This window comes from Diabrotica virgifera, chromosome 3 (genome assembly GCF_917563875.1).
Source record: "Diabrotica virgifera virgifera chromosome 3, PGI_DIABVI_V3a".
Taxonomy (NCBI): Eukaryota; Metazoa; Arthropoda; class Insecta; order Coleoptera; family Chrysomelidae; genus Diabrotica; species Diabrotica virgifera.
Genome location: NC_065445.1, coordinates 182,723,981 through 182,750,936, shown reverse-complemented (window position 1 = coordinate 182,750,936; position 26,956 = coordinate 182,723,981). Strand labels below are relative to the sequence as shown.

General features: G+C 32.5%; 1 long non-coding RNA gene across 1 annotated transcript; it reads left to right on the top strand.

Moving 5' to 3' along the window:
• The first annotated feature begins 107 nt into the window (after nt 1–107).
• On the top strand, nt 108–14,003 carry LOC126881444 (uncharacterized). Its single transcript, XR_007696850.1, has 3 exons — nt 108–204; nt 4,719–4,825; nt 13,574–14,003. It is a non-coding gene; the product is annotated as an uncharacterized LOC126881444 (long non-coding RNA).
• The last annotated feature ends 12,953 nt before the right edge of the window (nt 14,004–26,956 follow it).

Below are 26,956 nucleotides of genomic sequence, written 5' to 3'. Positions count from 1 at the left end.
GAAAAGCGGTTTTTAAATTGATTAATACGCAGTGGATTAATTGAAATATGTATCTAACTGTTTTTATCTTGGTAAGTAGTATTCATCTGATTAGACCCACGATTTTTACAGGACCAACCAAATCACCTTGGTACATCCAGAAATATTTATGATTGAAATGCTGGGAGCAAATGGAATCTCATATTGGATAAATGTCAATTTCAGGTAACCTTTTTTTAAAAAGATGAGTTTATATGAGCTTTTACAATACAGTGTATTAGAAAATGTAAATTAATGATTAAAATAAATATTTGATCAAGTGATCAAGGTGACTAATGTTGCTTTTATATATTTTCCAGCATTCATTGCTCTTGTATACAGTGCTATTCAAAAGTCCGGTCCCCCCTCGTATCTTTTGAACGGTTATACTTATAATAGTAAAATTTGGAGGGAGGAAATAAACCGACGTCGGCTTCTTAACTAGTTATAACAGGTGACGTAATAGTGACAGATGACGTTACTACGTCACTATGACCGATAATTTTCAATGGGACCTTATGGCAGGTGATCGTTTGAAGGATCGTTTTTCAATTCTCTTTTTGTATTTACGTCAACGTCAACTTTTTTGACAAATAGCCATAGGTGGACGTTTAAATTTTTGTTAATTAAATGAGAAACATTTTTATATTTATTTAATTTACTCATTAAAATCGACTTAAACCCAAAAAAATTAGTATGACTGAACAGGTATTTTCAATACCTTTCAAAGGAGGTATCACTTGCCATAAGAACCCATTTAAAATTATTTGTCACAGTGGCGCTGTAACGTCATCTGTCACTATTACGTCACCTGTTATGACTAATTGAGAAGCCTACGTCCGTTTATTTCCTCCCTCCAAATTTCACTATTATCAGTATAACCGTTCAAAAGATACGAGGGAGGGCCGAACTTTTGACTAGCACTGTGTCGAGGGGTTCAAAATTATGGAATAAATTCATTTTTCGAGAATAGGCCACTTTGGAAAAAAATTCCACAGGTCAATTTTTATTTTGAAATTATGATTTTTTGGCATATATATCATACTCATGACGTCATCCATCTGGGTGTGAAAGTTCGATGATTTTTTTTAAATGAGAATAGGGGTCGTGATTTTTTTTAATGAGAATAGGTGTCGTGTGCTAGCTCATTTGAAGGGCTATTCAATTCTCTATTTATTAATATAAGTATTAACCTAATTATTTATACAGGGTGTTAAAAATAATTTGTTTTGAATTAAATTATTTGACACAAAAAGAAGAATGTATGTAATTTATTTAATTCAAAATACATTTTACTGCTGTCAGAGAACAGAAAAAATGTTTATTTAACAAGTAAACATAGCTGTTCGCTTAAATTCAATATTCAAGCTGCCATCCACCTGCCTCTTGGCAGTTTAAACATTTAATGTAAGCGAAAAGCAATGTTTATTTGTCAAATTATATTTTTTTGTATTTTATAACAACAGTAAAATGTATTTTGAATTAAATAAATTAAATACATTTTTCTTTTTGTGTTTACAATTACTTTAATTTAAAAAATATTTTTTTGGTTCCCCTGTATAAATGATTATGTTAATGTTTATATTACTGAATAGAGAATTGAATAACCTTTCAAGTGAGCTAGCACACTACCCCTATTCTCATTTAAAAAAGCATCGATTACGTCATCACGCCCAGATGGATGACGTCACCAGTATGATATATAAGTATTTTAAAAAAATCATAATTTAAAAATAAATGTGCTGTCTCGGGATTTTTCTCTAAAGTAGCCTATTCTCAAACAAATAAATTTATTCCATAATGTTGAACCTGTGTGGAGTGGGTTGCAAATGAATAAAATAAATTATGTAAATATATCGAAAATTTGCACTTCTAGAGAAAGTCTTTTTGACATCATCTATGGGAATATGATCAAGTTGAATGAACATATTGCGATACGTTGACATCTTGCTCTCATCATTAAATTGAACATTGGTTAGAAAAATGTACGTACGGAAAAATATGCTACAAAAAAAATATTACATTAAGTTAAAATAAAATCAGCCTAATGAGCTTTTATTTACAGCAAAATGTCTAAATCAGTGAAAGCTCTAAAACTTACTTTTTAGTAAAATGGACTTGGCATTAACAATATAATAATTAAATTGTAAGGTTTATGGGCTAAGTACAACGAGTGCTTGAACCGGGTGTCCCAATAAGAATGGCTCTCAGCCATATCTCAGGAACCGTTTATAGTACAGCTGTGAGAAAAAAAATGTTTATAACAAAAGTTGCCTCGGGAAAAGCCTGGAAATTATTTTCGTAATTGTGGGTTCACCGCTAGAGGGCGTAATTGAATATCAAAAATTAAAAAATAAAAATTTTACAAAATTTGCCTAATGAAAGGGCACTGAAAATCCGATCATCGTATTCTTCATAAAATTCTGCGCATATTTGATTTGACAAGTTTAAGTCTACCTTTGCAAATAAGAGGTGGGGGTGAATGGGAACCTTGTTATGAAAAAATGCCTGTTAGTCCGCTTCTGCTAATTTGAATTTTGCAAGCTTGGTCTTGTTGAAAACAGCTCTTTTTCGTCAATGTAAGAGTTATAATTTCGAAACAGCCTATTAATAAGTAGTATGCCAGCTAGGAGGCGTTATTTAATTATTTTCAGACATCTAGTTTTCTTTGGAAAATATTAAATGCAAGTATGCATTTTGAATCCTGTATTACAAAATTAGATCAAATTAGCAACAGAATAGCGAAAACCGCATGTCGATACCTTTTTTCTGTCTCTAGATATCTTAAGAAACGTGTAAATTTTAAACTTTATCGTTATTGTCACCGGTAAACGAAGTTAAGGAAAGGTAGTGTGCTGTGGAAAAAAACAAAGAAACATTTTCCAGATCGCAACGTACCTATATAATTAATTAAAACAACAATAATCAAACAACACTATAAAATATAACAAAGAAATAAAAACAACTAGGTATGGTTTGTTCAACAGTAAATGGTTGAGTTCAATTAGTGCGGTCGTAAATATTATTAAATTTATCTGACCTGGCCCATTGTAAAGACCCACTCGGAGCGATAAGCAACCGAGGTAGACAGAGTTGGTCTTTTGACAATTAACACTGACTAAAGGGTACTCCCATAAAACAAAGAAATTTTACCAGAAAACATATTTAAATTTTACCTGAAACCGGGCCTTTTATACTATTATCGGTTAATCCAGGATGTTTATAGTGGTAACTAATTGAACTCGACCATTTACTGTTAAACATACCATACTTAGTGACGACTTAAATGTTCAAATTATTGCCCATGTTTCGTATTCTCTGGATCATTTTTTCTCGAGTAGGCCCAGCTGCAAAAACAAGGTCTTTAATCGGTCCCCATACCTAAATAAAAGTGAAATACCTAACCGTTCCCACACCAAACAGTTAAATCTGGTGATAGTCAGATAATTGGACTCTTTCTTTTCGATAATGCTATTATTGGTGAACGCTATCTAATTTTTTTTTAAGGAATGAATTGTCTCTTCTTCTGGAAGATGTACCGCTAGCAGTTCGTAGGTCCATGTTGTTTCAGTACGATGGTTCTCCCGCGCATTTTTCCAGAGTAGTAAGAGATTTTTTAGATAAGTAATTAGCTGATAGATAACTAGGACGTGGAAGCCTATTTTTTGGCTAGCCAGATCACCAGATTTAACTGTTTTAGACTTTTATTTATGGGAGCGGATTAAAGACCTTGTTTTTGCCGCTAGGCCCACTACTCGAGAAAACATGATCCAGAGAGTAGGAAATGCCATACAAAGCATTTCGAGAGCAGAAATTGAGACTGCTGTTCAATATACTCTTAAAGAGTAAATACTTCCATCGAAAATTATGGTCCATAATTTGAACATTTAAGTTGTCACTAAGTAGTTGTTTTTATTTCTTTGTTATATTTTATACTGTTGTTTGTCCGATTGTTGTTTTAATTACACGTTGACATCTAAAAAATGTTTCTTTGTTTTTCCACAGCACACTACCTTCCTATAATACACTTCGTTTACCGATGACAGTAACAGTTATCTTTAAAATTTACACGTTTGTTAAGATATCTCAAGATAAAAAAAAAGGTATCGACATGCGGTTTTCGCTATTTTGTTGCTTATTTGATCTAATTTTGTAATACAGGATTAAAATGCATACTTGTATTTAATATTTTCCAGAGAAAATTAGATTTCTGAAAATAATTAAATAACGCCTCCTAGCTGGCATATTACTTAATAGGCTGTTTCGAAATTATAACTCTTACATTGACGAAAAAAAGCTGTTTTCAACAAGGCCAAGTTTGCAAAATTTAATTTAGCAGAACCGGACTTACAGCCATTTTTTCATAACAAGGTTCCCACTCACCCCCCACCTCTTATTTGCAAAGGTAGGCTTAAACTTGTGAAATCAAATATGCCCAGAATTTTATGAAGAATACGATGATCGAATTTTCAATGCCCTTTCATTAGGCAAATTTTGTAAAATTTTGATTTTTTTATTTTTGATATTCAATTACGCCCTCTAGCGGTGAACCTACAAAATAATTTCCAGGCTTTTCCCGAGGCAACTTTTGTTATAAATATTTTTTTCTCACAGCTGTACTATAAACGGTTCCTGAGATATGGCCAAGAGCCATTCTTATTGGGACACTCGGTACATATTACCTTTATTTGTTGTTTTAGTTGTGCAGGTCTTCTAAAGTACCATCATTGCAGTTGTCATTTAATTTCACTTATCCTACAAACTAATGTTTCAACTGATTGATTAGGAATCAAGACTTCTTACTCAGGTACCACATACATTTATTTTCATTTTGTTCCATGTAGTCGGAGGTCGGAGAGATAGAAGCGGTAATATGTACAAACTATACGGGGATATGTTGAATTAGTCGTGTACATGACTTTCCCACAAGGGTGAAAACCAGAGCGGGGGACGAGGGTAGTTATAAGAGGTCAAAATCGCGGTTTTTATTTTTTTTTGCGACGCTCATGATGGAGATAGTGCACCAAAATTTACGAATGAGTAGGTCATCACGTAACTAAGTAAAATCTCCAGGGGCGGAACGCTGCGTGGGGGACAAAGAGTTAGGGGCAGGGTTGAATATAAAAATTATAAGGGTTTTTTTGTGACGTTCGTGATGGAGAAAGTAAACCATAATTTGGGAATAAGTAGATTATGACATAGCTAAGTAAAATCTCCAGGAGCGGAAACCAGAGCTGGGGACGAGGGTAGTTATGAGGGGTCAAAGTCGCGGTTTTTATTATTTTTTTTGCGACGCTCATGATGGGGATAATGCACCAAAATTTAGGAATGGGTAGGTCATCACGTAACTAAGTAAAATCTCCAGGGGCGGAACGCTGCGTGGGGGACAAAGAGTTAGGGGCAGGGTTGAATATAAAAATTATAAGGGTTTTTTTGTGACGTTCGTGATCGAGATAGTGCACCAAAATTCAGTAATAAGTAGGTCATAATGTAACTAAGTAAAATCTCCAGGGGCGGAACGCTGCCTGGGGGACAAAGGGGTGGGGCAGGGTTTAATCTAAAAATTATAAGGAGTTTTTGTGACGTTTGTAATCGAGATAGTGCATGAAGATTTGGGAATAAGTAGATCATGACGTAACTAAACAAAACCTCCAGGGGCGGAACGCTGCGTGGGGAACAAAAAAAAAGAGACCCCTGCCCGCCACCCCTTTGTCCCCCCTCCTGGAGATTTTACTTAGTTACGTCATGACCTACTTATTCCCAAATTTTGGTGCACTATCTCTATCATGAGCGTCATAAAAAAAATAATAAAAACCGCGACTTTAACCCCTTATAACTACCCTCATTCCCCGCTCTGATTTCCCCTAGAGATCTGTCTTAGTTATGTCATGGTCTACTTATTCCCAAATTTTGGTGCACTATCTCGATCACGAATGTCACAAAAAACCCCTTATAATTTTTATATTTAACCCTGCCCCACCCCTTTGTTCTCCGCGCAATCTTGCGCCCCTGGAGATTTTACTTATTTACGTCATAACCTACTTAAAAAAACAGTTAAATCCTTTATAAAAGGTATATTTAAAATCCCTCAAAAGGGCTACATCAAAATCACATAACTAGTTTTCGACTTTTTTACCAGTCACCATCAGTGCTTACCTAAAATGAATATAACCTGATAAAATAATGCAAAGATATTGAAATTTTGACTACGGCTAAGAAAAATTATAGGTTATACTCACGTGCAGTGTACATGCTAACCACCAAGATATTATTTAACAAAAATATGTGGGTCAAAGCTCAGTAAAAGTAGTCCGTTAAGGAAACATTGCTTTAAAATGCTACATTAAGCGTGGATGTTTAAAATATTTTGCTAATCTGCCCCAGGTAACATCTGAGCTGTGGATTTGACTTGTTCACATGGTGAAAGTATGACAGCAAGTGACAATGAAATGGATAGAGACCTCCGAACGATGACAAGGCAGAAATGACAGTTCCACAGGCAGTTGAAAATTAACCTGTCATATTTAAAGACTATGGTGTACAGCTTGTTAAAATTAGAAATGATGTAACAAGACACTCCATTGTGAAAATTATCATTTAAAATTCATTAAACTAGTTGTTGTAGTTAAGAATGTATTCACGTATATTGTAAGTGGAGTTAGTTAGGCAGTGGAGTTAGTTTTCTAATTTTAACAAACTGTACAACACAGTCTTTAAATATGACAGGTTAATTTTCAACTTCCTGTGGAACTGTCATTTCTGTCTTGTCATCGTTCGGAGGTCTCTATCCATTTCATTGTCACTTGCTGTCATACTTTCACCATATGAACAAGTCAAATCCACAGCTCAGATGTTACCTGGGGCAGATTAGCAAAATATTTTAAACATCCACGCTTAATGTAGCATTTTAAACCAATGTTTCCTTGACGGACTACTTTTACTGGGCTTTGACCCACATATTTTTGTTAAATAATATCTTGGTGGTTAGCATGTACACTGCACGTGAGTATAACCTATAACTTTTCTTAACCGTAGCATTGATTATAAATATTCCTCTAGATAGCTCACCTCTTGGTAACCGAAAGACGTATCAACAACTAGATGGCGCTACTCGAAAACCGTATCGAGATTTCTCATTCCCTCTCTGACTTGCGAGGAGGTAGGAGTAGCGTCAGGGCCGAACTTACCCTATAGGTGTATTATCTGTGACAAGTGTTGTGACAAGTTATAGCAAAATAAAAAAAAGGACTCACACTTTAGATAAAATGGCCTCTGTAACGCATAAGTGTGTTTACGCGGGATGTTTTGAAAGAAACGATGGAACAAATAATAATATATCTTTCTTTAAATTTCCCCTGAAAGACGTATAGTCCTATCTTTCACGGTTTTTGGTCTAAATTTTAAAGAACCGCTTGGATTGACATGAAATTTGGCATACGTATAGCTTACATGTCAAAGAGAAAAAGTGATATTGTGCCGATGTGTGCTTTTTCCCTGGGGGTGACTTTCACCCCCTCTTTTGGGTGAAAAAATATATGTCCAAAATAAGTCCGGAAATGGGTAAACTGACTAATTTTAAGTAACTTTTGTTCTATAGAGCTTTATTATTCTATTAGTTCTATTAGAGAATTATGACAGGTGATAAATAGCAGTCTGATTTTTGCATAAGAGTTTAATCTCTGTTCGGAGAGTTTAAGTCTGTTCTGTCGGACAAAATAAATGTGCCGTTTTCGTGGTCTGACCGTTCCAAATTTTTAAGCTGTTCCACAATTAAATCTGCCCCTGTTCAAGTGTTCCCATATATCAAAGTTTGTCCGACTAGACACCCTTAAGCTATTAACAAATTTTCAGCTTGCTATTAATCAACTTTTTTTTCATACGCGGGATCCAGACCTATAAGTATTTTGTCGAAAAAAACGTTCTTAGCAAAAATATAGCCTATAAAAAAGTAAAAAAAAATGTTGTACGCGTTAGGTCTCTGGATCTCGTAGAACCAGAGTTATAGCCAATGAAAAATAGATTCATATTCACTAAATTTCAAATAGAATATTTCGACGAGAAATATCCAAAAAATTAAGCACTTTTTGGGGAAAACCCATTATAACTTTTTTAAAGTGTTTAAAAAAAGCTTTATTTTTGTTTTTACAAAAACTTTCTAACATTAAATTTAAGCAAGTTACGCTCAAAATAAAGTTGGTCCCTTGTGTTTTTGCAAAAAAAAATCAGGAGGACCACCTCCTAATTAGCAACTTAAATGAAATTAATCGTCACCGCTCCAAAAATTATTTTACTTATGTTGTGTTTATATATGATCTGTAAAGTAAAATTTTTAAAAATTTAAATTTTGAAAAATATGCTTTTTTTCAAAATAACTTAAAAATTGTTAGAGATACCAAAAATCTCGAAAAACAAAAATAGTCAGATTTGCTTTTCTGAATATCATGTATTTTTTTGTTTTTCTGTTAGACAAAAATTGATCAAGATTTGGTGTTTCTAAATTTGCATACATTCGTGATCAGTGACTCGTTCAACCCATTTTAACTACAGCCCTTTCAATAATAAGGACTTTCAACCGATGAAACTTACAGATCATATAAACAATATATACACAAGTCAAGATACGTGAAGTCGTAACGATTAAGTTCATTTAAGATGCTAATTAGGGGGTGATTTTCTCGATTTTTTTACCAAAACCAAAAGGGACTAACTTTATTTTGAGCGTAACTTGTTTAATTTTGATGCTAGGATTTTTTTTATAAAACAAAAATGAAGATTTTTAAACACTTTAAATAAGTTGTAATGAGTTTTCCCCGAAATGTGCTTCATTTTTGGTTATTTCACGTTAAAATATTCCATTTGGAATTTGACGAATATGAACCTATTTTTCATTAGCTATAACTCTGCTTCTACTAGGTGTAGAGACGTGATATATACACCATTTTTTTAAATTTTTTACAGGCTATATTTTTGCTAAGAATGTTTTTTTGACAAAATACTTACTATTTGAGTTATTTGCGAAAAACCGTCTAAAAGCGTGGTTATTTTGTTGAAAAAATGAACATAGTCACTGCCAAATAACTCGAAAAGTATTGACTTAGTGAAAAAACTCTATAGAACAAAAGTTACTTAAAATTAGCCAGTTTATCCATTTCCTGACTTTCTTTGGACGAATATTTTTTCACCCATAAGAGGGGGTGCAAACCACCCCCAGGGCAAAAGCACATATCGGCACAATATCACTTTTTTTCTTTGACTTGTTAGCTATGTGTATGCCAAATTTCATGTCAATCCAAGCGGTTCTTTAAAATTTAGAGGTTTTGCAATATTTTACCGTTAAAGAACGGACTAGTAGAGCGCATAAAAATTTGGCAAAAAAACTGCGGAAATATTGATATTATATTGATGGATATCAGTGACCTGAAACAGAGGGTAATTTGCTAGCATCATTATGCAGTGGAACATATTTACCAAAGTGACCAAACAAAGTTATTAAGGAAAAATGCTGTTCCTCTAAAATTTGCACAGTTAGCAACTGATTTAGGTGAGTACTCAACTTTGGAAATATTTTTATGTTTGCCTAATGCGCTTTGTCAATGAGAATAATACTATTAAAATATATTTTATATAAAATCAGTTGATATTGAGTGATTTATATATTTTTTATACAATTAAATCAAAAGAGATTTTTTTTAAATATGAATGCGTTGTTAATATCACTCCAGAAATAACGGAGATGCTTGTTTTGCTTTAATTAAAATTATTACACATACATTTCAATGATTACGTATTTTAGGTGATATCCCACCAGTATTATGCTCTACATACGTTTATTGCGGTACGAAACGTAAAAAATCTACAAGTGGCGATTGTATGGTTAGGTCAACTCCATCGCCTAAGAGATCAAGTAGTAGTCTCAGTGATATTTCCAGTTTTGATATTAATTTGCCCACAAACTTGAAACTGAATTGACGGAGAAGGTAAAAAAATTGGAGTATCAAGTAAATGCTTTAAAGAAGAAGTGCCGTCAGAAGAAAAGTCAGCGTTGTAGAAGAACAACAAAAAACAGAAAATCGGCAACCAAATTCATGATAGAGGTACTGTTAGAAAATAAAAGCATATACGTGCACACTTTTGTTAATATGCAGTTTTCACACAAAACTCGTTCACAATGGAGTCACAATGAAAAGGATTTAGCTCTGGCCATTTATTATAAGTCTCCTAGTTGTTAAAAATTTTTAATTAGATCTCTTAACTTTATCTTACCTTCACTAAAAACAATTCAAACTTGGTTGCGTGTCATAAAATTAAGAACTGGTTTAAACATTTCCTTAATTGACAAGTTGAAGAAAAAAGTAGAGACAATGGATGAGTGGGAAAAATTTGTGTGTTAATGTTTGATGAAATTTCTTTGAAAAAACAATTGGAGTACAATAAATTAGATGACATTATAGAAGGGTTTCAAGATTTAGGTGCTTTAGGAAGAACAGAACAAACAAACTTGCCAACACAGGTCTGGTTTTCATGATGCGCAGCTTGCTACATAAGGCTACGCGGCTTGCTACAGGTGGTCCAATACATAGCGACAACTTAAAAACCATTGTAGTTGAAGTTGTTTCAAAATTACAAAATATTGGGTATATACCAAAAGTGTTGTGTGATCAAGCATCTAATAATAGAGCTTTATTTAAGCTGTTAGGCGCATGTAAGAATCAGCCTGCAATAGAAATAGGAAATCAGAGGATTTTCACTGTGTTCGATACACCCCACTTATTAAAAAGTCTAAGAAATAATTTTCTTAACAAAAAGTTGACGTTTTTTGCCGATTCTAAACAAATATCGTGGCAAGATATTGAATACACATACAACATCGATAGAACCAGTGTGAGAGCACGTTGCATGGTGAAAATGACAAACGTTCATATAAACCCTAATAATTTTCAAAAAATGCGTGTAAAATTAGCAGCACAAATTTTTTCCAACTCAATTGCCTCAGCAATATCAACAGCAATATCTGTAGGGCAGTTACACACCAAAACGGCTTCTCTTACTGCCGAATTTTTGAAAATTATAAATAATATTTTTGATGGTCTTAACAGCAAATATTGTAGTGATAGTAATCCAAACAGAAAGCCAATGTCAACTTTAGGCAAGTCAACTGAAAACTAAAAAGCAGGTTTAGAATATTTTAAAAAAATTAAAGTTTTTGAAAATCAAAAAGAGAGAAATAATATTCACTGTCTACACGGCTTTTACTGGACCATTTTGTCAGTTTTATGTTTGTGGGAGGAACGTCAGAAATAATATAATGTGTCATATCTTTTAACATCTTTTCTGAACCAAAATCCTCTAGAAAAATTTTTCATGTGTTTTTACTTAATGTGTCTAAAACATGTGTTTTTACTTAATAACAGGCGGTAGCTGGTTTGTCTTTAGTTTCATGCGTTTAAGAGAATGATGCTAGATCAAAAGTATGTGTTTTATCTCGTCAGGTATTAATGACGGACGGGTAAATAATCGTGGACTCAACTGAATGTTAAACTACACTATTAGCTTTAGTTTATATATACAGTAGATATTAACAAGTATTTTATAATATCAGGAAAACAATATCAGTATGTCTTAAAACCTTGGAATCATATGGAAACGTTTTTATTCAGTTTAGGGAAAAATGTATTATTGATAAAAACTTGCACGTCCTAAAACTCAAAATGAAAGAATCATATGTCAAATATTATGAGTCGTATACCAAGTTTGTTAAAAAATATTAATTCTTCTCAAGAGTAATATACCTTCATTTTTAAAGTACTTTCATATAAACATGAACGTGGTTTTTAATTGTTCTCGACTTTTAATAATAAAATGTTTCGATATTGTCAATAATGAAAGTACTTCTTGAGAACAAGAAATAATAAATATCTTTTTTTCCTAAAATTTTAATTTTACTATCTTAGTTTGAAAAGAATTAACATTCAAATATACTTATTTACTTTGTTTTGAAATATGATCTAATTAGTGTTGTTTTAAACTTTCTAATCCTGTCCGTTTATCAGCTTTTACCTATTATTCCTAGGCAGATGGCCCTCAACTATTTATATGTTGGAAATTCCCTGTCATTTTATCAAGATAATGTATAGGTACCAAATTTCATGCCAGTCCAATGGATTCTTTAAAATTCGGAGGTTTTGCAATATTTTACCTGGGGTGAATGGGTTAGATCTGGAAAGAAATTCTGTATATCAACTTCAAATAGTTTATTTCGCATTAGTTCTGAAAATATCATTCTTTTACAAATTGCAAAAAATAATTTACATGTGAATTATCACTTTTAATTTTATTATGTATTTTCTATTTTGTTGTTTTTTTGTAGTGTATTAATAATTAAATAATTTTTAAGAAACCTCTTCACTATTTTTATTAATCAATTTTTAGCGTTTTATCTGAAGTAAAATCGGAATTCCAAAATAGAGATTACAATCGCGTTAAAATTATTTGTTAAAATGCTGAATACTACCCTTATATCGTTGTCTATTACGCCAGCCAAGCGACTCAAATTTATTTTTCAATCTTGGGAAAAATTTCAATAAATGTCGCCACCGTCCAGCCAGTTAGTACTTAGACTTGAGGGGCAAAGAGGTGTAAGTGGGCGGAGTTTAACACTGAATTCGGTTTTACCTTAGAGTGAGGTATCTATGTAGTTATTAATCAATGACCGTAGTCAAAATTTCAATATCTTTGCATTATTTTATCAGGTTATATTCATTTTAGGTAAGCACTGATGATGACTGGTAAACCAGTCGAAAACTAGTTATGTGATTTTGATGTAGCCCTTTTGAGGGATTTTAAATATACCTGTTTTTTGTATTACATTGGTATACAGCCAACTACAGGAAAACTTTTTCTTGTAGATTTTTTATAACCTACTTATTCCCAAATTTTGGTGCACTATCTCCATCATGAGCGTCACAAAAAAAGATAATAAAAACCGCGACTTTGGCCCCTTATACTACCCTCGTCCCCCGCTCTGGTTTCCGCCCGTGTGGGAAAGTCATGTACACGACTAATTCAACATATCCCCGTATAGTTTGTCCATACATATTACTTATCACGAGCAAAATCCGCTTTTAACTCTTGGACTAATGTACTTAACTGTTCTAGAGAATTGATTACTGTCAACTAATTTACAGCCCGTTTACACTTGTCGTGTGTCGGATCCGTAAGTTTTAATCGGATGTTCCAGTGATAACGCATTTTATCCGACACAGATTTTTTGTTGGCGACGACAATAAATGTGGGGCTGTTTTACGAGCCCTCGTCGGCGTCGCGCGGAAAAAAATTGTATCGGATCTCGCTCGCCTATGAATAAGAATGGCGCTGTTCACATTTGTCGGGAGTTGGGGGTAGTGATGCCACATAAAGTCAACAGAGAATTCTTGAGATTGGGAAAAATAAATGATAAGATTTTACTAGAGTTTAATTCTGAAGGGAATGGGGATTGTTAAATGATAAATAATTATACAAAACATAATATATTTACACTATATAATTTTAAATACAGTGGAACCCCGATCAGTCGGCCTCCGATAACCCAGAAGTCTGGCTAACCCGGATCGATTTTCATCAGACAAAACGAAAAATGTTTCACTTTTACCAAGTTTTTTACCAAGAAATAAGCAATACTGTATACAGGGTGAGGCAGATAAAGGGCCTATTAGAAATATCTCGAGAACTAAAGGTAAGAGAATCATGAAAATTGGAATACAGGGGTTTTGAGGTATGAACTATTTAATGAAAATATTTTGGTCTCTTTGCTACTTCCGGTTATACCGGAAGTTGATTAAAACTTCGTTTTTTTTTAATGGGACACCCTGTATATTTTTACATTTTTAGATTCTGCTCGATGTCTTCTTTCTTAAAATATGAGGTTTTGTAATATTATACAAGGTAGTTTAAAAGATAATTAAGGTTTTTTATAAATTTTGTAGCAAACTTCACACCCTGTAGAATTGTACTGATTTTCTATTTAAAAATACATTTATATTCAAATGATTTTTTATATAGTCTATTATTATTAAAAATTATTAATATATCAAAATGTTTAATTTTAGTATAGAGGGTGGGTCGAACTCGGAATGATAATTTTCTGAGTTTTCTTAAATGGAACACCCTCTATTATGGGGAACGCCCATAAGTAATAAAGTTTTGCTATAAACCACTTTAAAAAGTGCACATTGTAAGGCATGAATAAATAAAATATGTATATAGTACCTTTTTTGAAGATGTATTTAAAAATGAAACTGAAGAGTTATTACTATAAAGAGTGATCTGTACGTAGGTGGATATGCTGGACTTAAATAAAACAACGATCAGATATAAAAAATCGCAAATTTTAGTAGACATTTAGCCACCTATACTTAACAAGCCATGAAGTTGAAACTTGGCAATATCTAATGGTAGACCGGTTAAGTCTGTCAGTTCTCATTTGTTTGTATACAATAATCACCATATTTACAGAGAAACTGAAAATTTTTAGAATATTTCGTGCTACAAATTATAAAGAGCTTTAAAAGGTATCTTATTAAGATGATTCTAGTTCTAACAGCTTGTTTTTTGCAGTAAAGGAGAGGTAACTGGAGCAGATTACTATGATTATTTGCAAAGGGATGGTTTGCGCTTAGCAACGGATTCGGTAAAATTTATTTATTATCACCTTTGTTCAACATTTGAATTTATTATTAACAATCCCAATCTTAAAAAATATTTTTGCAAAACAATTATTGTCACCTGATATTATTATGATTTTTGGTAATGAAAAGTTTACAACAGCATGAATGATTTCACTTAAATTTTGAATTTTAGTGTAAATGTGGGGAAAATGCCTTCAGAGTTTATTCTGCTGCTATAAAAATTATGTGTAATATTGTTTTAAATAATTATACAAAAATAGCAGCCTTCAAAGTAATGAATCTTCAAAAAAGTATAAAAAGAAAAATAACGATAAGGGCGATAACAAAAAAGAAAGTTATATACTCTAAACCCCAACAATGCACATCAAACATTGTGAGCAATTATTTTTATAGTCATTTCTAGCGATATTTTGTATATAATTTAAAATAAGATATTATTTATTTAAAATAAAGTATTTTATACATATTCATGTAATTGTTTGTTTTTTTTTTGTATAATAAACGTTACTTACAAGGAAATACTTTTAATTTGATTTTGTAAAAGCTTCTAATTAATATATTTTCCTGTTCGACTCAAAAAATACTATAAATTTTACTTGAATTTGTACTTTAAAATCGTAGTTTCGAAAGCGGTAGTCCGAAAGTCAGACTACCGACGTCATCAATTGCGACGTTGCCTTTTTCTCTTCATGGCTTGTAAAGTAAAGGTGGCTGTGGTAAAGACTATATATATATATATATATATATATATATATATATATATATATATATATATATATATATATATATATATATATATAGTAGGGAACAACGACGTTGTTCTGTGGCTATAGCGGGATAAGATGATCAAAGCCCCGCTACCTGTGTTTTCGATAAAGGATATAAAATTATGCCTTAATGCAAATTTTTAGCTTCCCAGAGGTCCTAGAAGCTCTTGAATCGAGAAAAGAAGAATTTTTAGGTTTTATTTTTTTTAGCCCAATAATTTTGCTTTAACAAATTTGAAAAACTTCAAAAAGGTGTATCTTTTGAATACAAAACAGCCTGATTTTTTCAGATTTTTATATTGAAAATTTACAACGAAAAATTTTTGATAGTTTCAAAAAAATTTTATGTTATGATAATATGATTTGGCCAACTTTTAAATGGTATTTTTTGTCGTTCTTTTGAATGAGAGAGGCAGAATTTTTAATATCTGAGCGGAAAGAACGAAAAAATCGATAAAACCGTTTTTTGGCTGTCTCAAGATACGTCTCGGGACAGCCAATTTTATGATTTAGGTTCCTGACTACACTAACTCAACAAAAAAAAACTAAAATTGCTAATTTTGTCATAAAATTTGGTATGTGGGGTTATAACAATATTTGGAACCACTTTTCCAAATAACTTTTTTCGATTCTAACGCGAAGCAAATCGAATCGCATATCGACAAATTCACCCTGTTTGTTGATTCGCAGTAGGCCGCGTTTCAAATTTGAATTTCAGTTGACTATCTCAAAAAATGTGAACCATCAACCTGTATGTGCAAAATTTCAAATCTGTATATATTTTAATAGCCGAAATATAGAGGTGTCTTCTGTCTTCATCTTAAATGCGACACACTGTATATTATCAATTTGATATTTTATTGCCAATAATAGTCGTATTTTTAATAGATTCAAAATACTAACTAATTCACTAATTTTATCATAAAAAGTTCGAATTTATTGCACTGGAGTATTGAACCAATTAATGTGTAATAATATAATATAATATCATTGAAATAATTTCGAAGTTCCCAGGGCTTAACGCTAATTCGGACTCGGTCACTCTCGGAAGACTCGTTGCCTAACATTAGGCGGGCGCTCTATCATTAGATTTACCAAAAAAGGTACCACATAATTTGATTCACTCATGCCATAAGGCTGTATGACACTATGCATTTTCTTGTATCGTTTCTTGATATCGTTTCTGATATGTCAAAAAAATGCATAGTGTCATACACAGATACAAGAAACGATGTCAGAAACGATACAAGAATTTGTGTCAGACACAGATTCTTGTACAAGAACTGCGCCAATTTCTGCGCAAAGAGCAAAAACGTAAAACCTGCTTATAAAACATCTAAATCAAATGTCAAATGTTATAATGGCGGCTGAAAATGGAATCATATGTCTTGATGAATTTATTTGTGTTTTTGTAGGTATTATTTATAAATCTTCTATTGATACTTAATAGGACTACTGTTCTACTAATAACCATATATTTAGCTCCTAGTAAAGTTCAAACTATAACTTTGGATTTCATGTTGCATAATTTTTTAACAGAGGAAAATACAATAGTTCCTAATTTGGATCAAACTGAAGATAATTATAATGCAAATATTTTAGCACAAATATCAACACAAAATAAAAGCACAAATAATCAACCTCAAACAGGCAACGTAAAAATTCTGGTTAACATTAAAATGTTAAATTTATAAGTTTTTAAAAGTTTATAAATTTTATAAAATCCTTAAAATCAGCAAAAAAAGTGTTAAATATTTTGAAAGAATCAAATATAAAGTTAAAAAAGTCTAATAACCACCTAGAAAAATGAGTAAGCATCTGTGGAGTTACCCCAATGCAACTATGGAACGAAAAGAAGACTAATTTTTAAATGATTATCAACAACTCCAATATTGTATACCTGACCTAATCATCAATGAAGATAACCTGGAATTACCTATACGAGTACAAGGACAGGCTGTAAAGAAATATATATTTTCACTTCGAAAAAAATCAAACAAGATAGAACTTTTTGTAATTTTATTAAGAAATGTTTAATAAACAACATATCAAAAAGTTCTACTCAAGAAGTGGGTGCTTCACAAAATGAACTGCGAAATTAGTTATTTTTTTGAATAACTGCAAAAATAAAAAATTTAGAAAAAAACTGACTTGACCATTGAAAAATTCAGAAAATTTTACAAAAAAAGCTTATACATTTTTCTAAAAAAAGATTTTTCTAAAATTAAATCTGTAGCTTTCATAATTTTTTATTTATAACGCTAAAGTCACCCTTCTCGCAAACATTGGCGCACGGTAAACTCTCGTCCAACGAAGTGCATGATTGAGTTATTTTAATGTAAATCTTTAACTAATGGATCACATGCAATTTTACAAATTGGACATGAAAGAAGAACAATTAAGCTATCTTATGGTTATAATAAAAAGAAATAAAATGTATGGGCATAAGTACGGAAAGTGAGACTTCCATGAATTTTGTTTACAAATTATTTATAAATGTGTAACTAATACAATTTTTATTATAAAACTCTCAAATTTGTACAATTTACTTTTCAAGACTAGGCGACGTTTCATTCAAAAAAAGTCTCAAAAATTTAATTCAAATGATATGGCGTCTCAAAAATGTAATTTTTGAAATCTTCGTAGTTTTATAGAATTACCACCACTTTAAGACGGTATTACTCAAGTTTGAACATATTTATTACAATTTTATAGGTTTTTTAAAGCTTATTATGTATTCTTTAAAATGCACGAAATTATTTTACTCTAGAAATGAAATAAACTATTTATTTTTGAGAAAATGAAGATAACAAAAATGTAATACAAAAACCGAAAATTACCAGCTAAAAAAATGTTTATACAAAGTGATCAAAACTTTTTTCTGTAAGACTTACCTAAAATACATTTAATAATAAGCATCAACAATAATAAATGTTCAACAAAAAAATTGTGCTCTTATACAGTTTGTCAGCGTAAATTGGAACCTATTAATAACCTTTTTATTATCAGTTTTACAAAAAAAAAGTTAATATTTATAAAATACTCTGCATCATATATGTAGAATCTAAGATGCAACCATGAGATATCAAATTTTATTAATTTTATACGAGGTATGTCAAAAAATATGAATTTCACTCAAGAGTAAAGTACCTTTAAATTTCACACTATCAGAAATTGTTATTAAAAAAAGTTGTTTGGAATTAAAATAATTAAAGTCTATGATTTCAATTAGCAAAAGAGAAATTAGTAAGAGGACAAAAGTGACAGTATATTATATTACCTCCCTTCTCTGCTTTATGGAAGTGAAATATGGCTGGCTTTCCGAATAATTAAGTTTGAATTGTCACATCTTTATTATTATTGTAGACATTTAAAAACCTTATTAATTGAATTACATTAAACTTACCACTTATAAAATGTTTACTGCATACTCTTTCATTTTTTAATTTTAGTGCTGTTAGATCAGCGCCCTGGTTCTAATTCAAATTTAGACTCAAAACAAGTCGCAATCAATATGGCGACGTTGAAATGCGACTGTGCGAGCCTTGTGGATTTTAGTTGAACTAACGAAATGATATAAAATAGCGACTTATCGAAATTAATTGTGACTCCAAAAAGCGGTTGATATTATAATTTCGAGTCGAAATTATTGTGACACGGACATGAATGAATGACCGAAAGCGAGGTTAGGTTTAGTTTAGAAGATGTGTTTTGTTTGTTTCTTGCAAGGAAAACTAAAGCAAAAGGTATTAATATTGCTGGATATTATGAAAATTTGCTGGTTTTGGACGAATTAGACAGAATAGTGTTAAATTAGAAATATAATAATTGATATTCACAACGTGAATTATCAACTCAATGAAAGATGTAAGGTAATCGGGGAAAGGTGATAAGTGTAAGGTGATCGGGGAAAATTAGTATAGAACAAGGAAAATTATGTACCAGCTATTTTATTGCTGGACATACTGGAATCAAATCTTAAGATTTCATATATTAGTAATATAGCTATGCAAAGTCCGCAGAAAATATGCGATTTGGTTTATAAACACATTAGCGCTCCGAAATCTTTTTTTCAATTATTGCTCTGTAACTCAGAAGATTTTAACGTTAAACCAAAAACACTCACATAAAAATTCACTGTAATTTAATTCTGCACATAGATATTTTTTTTCGATTTCCTTCGGCGGAAATTTTCCTCGTAAAATTCGGGTTTTCCAAACAAAATCTTTAATTTTCAACTAAAATTTTATAGAAGTAATTATTTATCAATAATTAAATAACTTGGTGACATAAATCTTTTTTGTTATAAGTGTCTTGAAGATATGAAAATTTGCATGTACAAAGACGACCGGAATAAAAAGGTAATGGTTCAAAGATTGAGATCCTGTTGTTTATAACTCTGTCGCAAATGCCGGTCAAATTTGACCGGATATACCTGGAACCACTCAATTCGATTTTTTTTTCTTCGAAGAAGAAGCCGTGTCCTTTTCAACAGCGTTAACTTAATTTACTTTAATCTGATATTTTCTGAGGGGTTCCATTTGTTTATAAGCCAAAAAATTGTTTCTTTATAACATTCCTGAGACCGCTCAAATAATCCAATTTTAATTTTCTGTAAAGTACGTTGATTAGGTATAGTCCTTTTTTGTACGAAAATCATTATATGACTATGATGATGTCCGTGCTAATATCTATGTCCAGTTTATATTATCATAAACTGGAAACTCTTTTCCCACTTAATATCCTAATACTAATACAAAGGTGCCTAGACGTCAATCAAGATATATATGTCTGTTTTATTGACTATAATAAAGCTTTCGATAAAGTACGACATGAACAATTAATGAATGTCCTAAAATTAAAAAAGATACACTACAATGACCTCAGGATCATATCTAATTTATACTATAAGCAGCGAGCAAAAGTACGTGTTAACGAACAGTTGTCAGAGGAAATTGAAATTAGACGTGGGGTGAGACAGGGATGCGTATTGTCGCCAGTTCTGTTTAATGCCTACTCGGAAGAGATCCTAAAGAGAGCTCTTAGGGTGAAACAGCTGGAATAAATGCTAACGGAGTTCCCATTAACAACATTAGATATGCGAATGACACTGTCGTCTTAGCCGAAAATATTGAAAATTCAAAGACTGGTTAACAGAATAGCGATATATAGCCAAGGAATATGGTCTAACAATGAAAATCAAGAAAATAAAATTTATGAGAATATCTATAAAACTCAAAGAAACAACGAAAATCTCCTCATAAACGGAACCAATGTCGAACGAATAGACCAATATGCATATTTTGGAACAATGATCAACTCCACAAATGATTACTTCCAGCAGTGGCGTAGCTGACAGGCCCGCAAGGCGGGGGGGCCCGACCTTAGGAGGGGCCCCATAAAGCCTTCAAGCTAATACTTCTACTTTCTTCAATTGGGGACCAAAACATATTTTCCTAATTAGCATCAAAATAATAACTAGAAGTGACAACTCCGCATCACTGCCAGCACCGTGTCTTTATTACTGGGAATCACCGGTGGTAGCGGAAAACAGTCCAATTGAATTCGGCAAAATGCAAACGCAGCATTAACCATTTCGGTTACGCGTCATACGCGTTTCGCTTCACTTGGAAATCGTGACGCAAGTTTAATAGTTATTTTGTCTGTGAATTTCACTGAGTAAACAAATCCAGAACCAAATAGGTACCGACCTAGTTATATTTATCATAAATTGTGAGTTAAGTGTACAAATTATCGGGTGAGTTTCTTATTATACCACGTTTTTTCAAGAATGTTTGTGGTTATGTATTTTGTTTCTGACGCATATTATGTACACGCATATTAGCTAGCAACTCGGTATCATTATCTCTTGTGAAATGTTTGATTCATTCTAAAACTTGCCTAAGTGTTGGAATGGAATATAATCCTAGATTAATCTACAGAGCACATTAATATCTATAACAGAATTATAATTATATTATATTAATTATCTCGCAAGGCAATATTAATAAAAATACACAGTGATCTTTCTTATCGTGCGTCTCAGAAATGTGTATGGTAAAATTTTGAATAGATACTTATGCATAAACTTTTTTTTGTTCAGACACACACAGAATGTCTACATTCCATAATTACTTGTTAAGTATATTTTTTTTATAATCTGTCTTGCAAGTTTCTAGAATAATTATAGTAGCCCAGTAAATTAGGCGAAATCCCTGTTTTAAAGATGCAATAAATATTGGTACGTGGAACGTCAGAAGTATGTATGAACCTGGAAAAATGAACAATATTATACAAGAGATGCAAAGGTTAAATATCGATATTTTAGGTATCAGCGATACAAGGTGGTCGAGTTCAGGCAGCTTCGCGACAAACAACGGAATGATATATTTTTCAGGAAATAATGACCCACACCACAGATATGGAGTAGCAATTGTTGTATCAAAAAAAATGATGCAGTCTGTTATTAACTTTACACCAGTGTCTGATAGAGTAATATTCCTTCAACTTCATACAAAAACTGTAAATCTTAATATAATACAGGTCTATGCTCCTACTGCAGAAAAATCAGATGAAGAGGTTGAGGAATTCTATGAACAAATTAACCATGTTCTAAAATCTATAAAGCCAAGAGACGTCACAATTATCCTTGGTGATTTTAATTCCAAAATTGGGGAAGGAAAAAGCGGCAAATATGTAGGAAATTATGGTCTCGGGTTAAGGAACGAGAGAGGAGACCGAATGTTACAGTTCTGCCAAGAAAACGATATGATTATTTCAAACACATTTTTTAAACTACCCAAAAGAAGGCTTTATACGTGGACATCACCTCAACATAACGCACAGAAAATAGTTAGAAATCAAATAGACTTTGTGTTGATAAATGAAAGATACAAAAACGGCATAAAATCGGTTAAGGCGTACCCAGGCGCAGATGTTTCCTCGGACCACAATCCCTTGATAGCGCGTGTAAGCATTAAACTTAAGAAACCTTCACAAAGGGTAAAACCAGATTACATAGATACCAGCCGCTTACAGAACTCAAAAATCAAAGAAGAATTAAAGCAACAGATAAACGGTAACCTAAGAATGTTGTCTACAAAGGAACCAAACACGCACGTAGAAAACAAGTGGCAAGACTTAAAAGAAGCCCTAATAAAACCCGCTCAGAATATCCTTAGCAGAGGAAATACGACAAAAAGACAAGAATGGATGACAGAGAAAATTTTAAGTCTCATGGAGGAACGAAGACAGTTTAAGGGAAAATGCAAACAAAAATACAACGAGATACACAAGCAAATTAGAGATGAAATAAGGTCAGCGAAAGAAAACTTTTACAAAAGAAAATGTGAAGAAATTGAAGAACTGCAATTAAAATATGACACGTTTGACCTACATAAAAAGGTAAAAGAATTGGCAGGTATACAAAAAAGGAAGCATCCCAATGTGCTATACAACGCAAATGGACAAATAATAACTGACCTACAAGAAAAGCTTACAACCTGGAAGAATTATATAGAAGAACTCTTTGCCGATGAAAGAGAGGATCATGATATTGGTAACATACAAGGTGAGGAAGGACCAAAAATCTCTAAAGAAGAAATACTATATGCTATAAAAACAATGAAAAATGGCAAATCACCGGGTCCAGATGGACTTCCATCGGAACTTCTTAAGCTTGTGGAAGATGAAACAGTAAATGTTTTGGTTGACCTCTTTAACTGCATTTATAAAACAGGAGAAATACCTAAGGAATGGCTTCTGTCAACTTTTGTAACTATTCCAAAGAAAACAAACGCAAAACTGTGCACCGACCATCGCACAATAAGCTTAATGGGACACACACTAAAAGTATTTCTTAAAGTGATACATACAAGAATTCACAAAAAACTAGACGCTGACATCAGTGATACTCAGTTCGGGTTTCGAAACGGGCTTGGAACAAGGGAAGCACTATTTGCACTTAATATCATGTGCCAAAGATGCCTGGATGTTAACCAGGATATATATATATGTGCTTTATTGACTACAACAAGGCGTTCGATAAAGTTCGCCACGAACACCTGATGAGACTGTTGGTAGAGAAAAACTTGGATAAAAGGGACGTCAGAATTATCTTCAATATTTACTATAACCAGAAGGCGAATATTAGAGTAGAACGGGAAACAACCGAGGAACTCGAGATCAAAAAAGGCGTAAGGCAGGGATGCATACTTTCACCAACCTTGTTTAACTTATATTCAGAAGATATTATAAACAGAGCCCTTGCTGACCAAGATATAGGGGTTAAAATAAATGGCACTTTAATAAACAATTTGAGATACGCTGATGACACAGTATTAATAGCAGACACCCCGGAAGATCTCCAAACACTGATAAACAGAATAGTAGAGTGCAGCGAAAAGTTCGGTTTATCACTTAACATCAAAAAAACAAAAATAATGATGGTGTCGAAATCTCCACAAAATTTTTCTGACATAACCGTACATGATCAAAGAATTGAGCGTGTTAGAAAATATAATTACCTGGGAACTGTTATTAATGAAAACAACGACAACTCTGAAGAAATCAAGATCAGAATAGAAAAAGCTAGAGCTACTTTTACCAAAATGAAAACAGTTTTATGCGGAAGAGAGCTAAGTTTAAATCTTAAAATTCGCCTCATGAGATGTTACGTGCTGTCAGTTCTTTTCTATGGAATGGAAGCTTGGACACTGAAAAAGATCGATACAAGGAAAATAGAAGCATTCGAGATGTGGATGTACCGCAGGATACTGAGAATATCGTGGACAGAGAGAGTGACAAACATGGAAGTGTTGCGAAGGATGCAGAAAGAAAAAGAACTTGCGCTTACTATTAAAAAGCGCAAACTGCAATACTTGGGACATATAATGAGGGGACAAAAGTACCAGCTACTACAATTAATTATTCAGGGAAAAATAATAGGTAAAAGATCCATTGGCAGAAGAAAACATTCATGGTTGAAGAATTTAAGAGATTGGTACAAGTGCAGCAGCTGCCAATTATTTAGATCTACGGTATCAAAAATACGCATAGCCTTGATGATAGCCAAACTTCGGAACGAGGACGGCACCTGAAGAAGAAGAAGAAGTAAATTAAATGAACGGGAAATACGGCGAAACCGTGTAATTTTAAGGGTTAACTCCAAATCATATGAAAATTTGGGAATTTAGTTTCTACTTACCCTTCACTTCAAAGTTGAACTTGTGCCGTTGGTTGCTTTTACCTGGGGGTGACAGTCACCCCTTCTCGGGGGTGAAAAACGGGCGTTTAAAACAAGTCCGAAAATCAATAAACTGACTAATTCTAAAAAAATTTCGTTCTCTAGAGTTTTTTAAGTACCGCAAATAAGTCAATACTTATTTGCGATTGCAAATATTTATTTTTCAACAAAAAAAACACGTTTTCTGGCGGTTTAGTGTTTAACAAAGCTTTATTTTTATTTTTAAAAAAGTTTATTGGTCTTCTTTTTTGGTAAAAAAAAAAACGTGAAAATCTCCCTCTGTTTAGAAAAAATAAAATTATTGTTACCACTTTACAAAGAATTTACTTATGTATATGATCTGTAAGTGTCACCGGTTTAAAGTGGTTATTTTTGAAAGGAGCTTAAAGGGCTTGAACGAGTCACTAATCACGTTTTTGTATTTTGTCCAGAAAAAGAAAATGAATCTATCATATTTATAAAAGCAAAACCTGCATTTTTTTACTTTTTGATAATATTTTTCGTATCACTAATACTTTTTAAGTTATTTTGAAAAACTAGTACTTTTCCAATGGTTTTAGAAAAATTAGGTACTATGAAACCACATTTTTTAAAAAATTAGCACTTCAAACCGATCAAAGTTACAGATCATAATATGATTTATATTATAAACATATGATTTATATTATAAACAATACACATACATTTAAAGTAAATGGTAAAGCGGTAACGATTAATTTTATTTAGGGTGCTAAATAGAGGGAGATTTTCATGGTTTTTTTTAACAAAAAAAGGCCAACTTTATTTTGAGAGTAACTCGTTTAGTTTTGGTGCTAGATAAAAAATAAAGATAAAACAAACAAACAAAAATCAACATTTTTAATCGAAAAAAACTCGAAAAGGATTGACTTACGTAAAAAACTCTATAGAACTAAATTTGCTTAGAATAAGCCAATTTATCCATTTCCGGACTTTTACAATCACTCGATAAAGAAGACTTTTTCGCTTGTCAATGGCAACGAAAAGTTGACGTTTACTGAGTACCGTCACTTTATCGCTCTAGCGCGTTTAAGCTTGAAAAACGCGCGCCGTCCGTAGCAACCATACCACCATACAATACAAACAAGTTGAAAATTCAAACTCATAAAGTTAATGATTTAAAAATAGTTTCATTTTATTAAATGATTGTAGAAAAAATGTTGTATGTATTACAAGCATAAAGTGACATTATTGCTTTCGAGTAATTACCGCGCTCCGCTACACGTCGTGCGGTAATTATTACTCTCAAGCAATAATGTATCACTTTTCGCTCTTAATACATAAATAACTATTACTTAGTCTCTTTCATGTACACATATTTTAGTAATTATGCGGTTATTAGTTGTCGTTATGTTTAGAATACGGGGGCCCACATAAATTGTCGCGGGGGGGTCCAATCTTCAGCTAGGACACTGTCTTCCAGGAAATTAAAATTAGAATAGAAAAGGCTAGAGCGAATTTTAACAAAATGAGAAAAGTGCTCTGCACAAGAGATCTAAGGTTAGAGCTAAGAGTAAGGTTGGCTAGGTGCTACGTTTTACTGAATAGAAGCTATGACCTTGAACGCGGCATCAATGAAAAACTGGAAGCATTCGAGATGTAGGTATATAGAAGAATTCTGAAAGTATCATGGACAGAACACATCACAAACAAAGAGGTTCTGAGGAAGATGAATAAAGAAATGGAAGTCTTAAATACAATCAAAACCAGAAAATTGGAATATCTCGGACATATTACACGTGGAGAGAGATACAACTTGCTCCAACTCATTATGCAAGGAAAGGTTCAAGGAAAAAGAAGCATAGGGAGACGCAGAATATCGTGGCTGCCCAACCTGAGAGAATGGTACGGATGTACATCAAACGAACTTTTCAGAGCAGCCGTCTCCAAAGTCCGAATAGCTATGATGATTGCCGACCTCCGTCGTGGAGATTGCACTTAAAGAAGAAGATGCGAAAATCATAGTGATTCTGGTGTATCATGACCTTTCTGGTTATTATTTCGACCGAAATTTTTTAATTAACATTTTAATTATTGCTAAACTATTGGTTAGATTGTCGCCGGCCTCCTGATATATAATCTACTATAAAAAATCTGTCATGTCACCAATTTATTTAATTATTGATAAATAATTACTTTCCTAAAATTTTAATTGAAAATTGCAGATTTTTTTGGGAAAACTCGGATTTTCCGAGTAAAATTATTGTTGAAGGAAATCGGAAAAA